This window comes from Rhamphochromis sp. 'chilingali' (genome assembly GCF_963969265.1).
Source record: "Rhamphochromis sp. 'chilingali' genome assembly, chromosome: 2".
NCBI lineage: Eukaryota > Metazoa > Chordata > Actinopteri > Cichliformes > Cichlidae > Rhamphochromis > Rhamphochromis sp. 'chilingali'.
The window spans coordinates 63,928,560-63,930,315 of record NC_137930.1 but is presented as its reverse complement, the minus strand read 5'-3'; positions in this window follow the sequence as shown (position 1 = coordinate 63,930,315).

Genomic DNA, 1,756 nt, shown 5'->3' with positions numbered 1-1,756 from the left:
AAGAAACCCCAAAACACTTTAAATGTATATCCATTCGACCAGTATTCAGTCACGTGGTCTATCTGGGGGAAGGGGGATTTCTGTGTTTTAGCTACAGAAATCTGTTTTATAAAAATAAATAGACAGTTGACAATTGTTTTCAGTCATGTGCTCAGCAGACATAACCTTTGGCGATGTGCAAAAATCCGAGCAAATAGTATTTTTATAGGACGTCTGAAAACGACTAGAGCCGTTTACTTGTTGAGAAATTGGTATATTGAGCGTTAAAGATTCTCCTCCTATTCTCTTATCTCTTAATAATCCGTAATGATATATCAGTGTCTGTTGTAACCAAAAACTGAACGGTAATGTAAAGAAACCCATCTTTCACTTTTAAACAAAAGTCACACGTCACTACTTCCGCGTCTGGTTGTTTGGAATATGAGCCAGGCTCAACCGGATACGCTCTCCCTGCTCAGTGCGCGCTCCCGACGCGGGGAAACACGGGACGGGAGTAACTATTTCGTCACTCCGTCAGAATCATTACATCATCCCATAGGCTTACTGTCCCATAGTTAAATGCTTACTCGAAGAGTTTTTTGCCCGCTGAAACTTTGGGTCACGCTCAGTTATAGTGATCAGCTGGGAGTTTCACCAGTGTCACGAAAATTCACGAGCATCTGATTCAAAATATGCATCATTTAGCGTATTATTAACGGCCTGCATCCAAGGCTCAGATATGTTAACCGGTGGATCATTCCAAACGTGACCTATTTTGCGATCATGTGGTCTACAAACCTAGGCTCTACAATATATATATCAGTGACATTTTGGAGAATTTTGAAGACTCTGTCCACATCACCACAAATTCTAGCTGAAATTTCACATTCATCTAATGAAAAAAATATGAATTAGACAGTAACAGCCATATAACCAGTGCTGGCATATCCTCCATACATTACACCACCAACAGCATCACCGCTAGCCTGAACTCTTGATACAAGGCAGGATGGAGCCATACTTTCATGTAGTTTAAGTCTAAAATTTTGGCATTCATCTGAATTTCACTGCAGAAACTGAGACCCAACAGCAACATTTCCCCATCTTCTATCGTTCAATTTTGGTGAGCCCGTGCATATTGTAGCCTTGGTTTCCTGTTCTCAGCTGATAGCAGAAGACCTGTATCTGCTTCAAGGTATGAAGTGCTCTGCATAGAAGCTCTTCTGCACACCTTGGTTGTAACAAGTGAGTTAATATTGCCTTCTTGTCAGCTTAAAGCAGTTTGGCCATTCTCCTCTTACCTCTGACAAGGGTGAAACAAGCCAGTTTCACCCAGAGAACTGCCACTCGCTAACTTTCTTATATTCTGGGCATATTCTGTAAGCCCTAGAGATGATTGTGCATGAAAATTACAATAGAACAGCATTTTTGAAATACTTAGATCAGGCTGTTTTGCACCGATACACATGACATGTTCAAAGTCACTGTAATCACCTTCTCCATTCTGATGCATGGTTTGGACTTCATCAGGCTGTCTTGATGTTTGCTGTTTGGACTGGATACTTGTGTTAGCAAATAGTTGAACAGTGGCTGGTAATGTACATAGTATCAACAGTAGTAGAGTCATATTTGAAAACCTTATCAATAAGATTTAGCAACTGCTAAACATCACTTGAGCAGTTTCGACTCAGATACCTGACATGTTTCTGATTTTCTGAATAGTCTACATTATTGAATGGTTTCACCTTGTCTGTACTTTTTTTAAACTCTTGCTAAA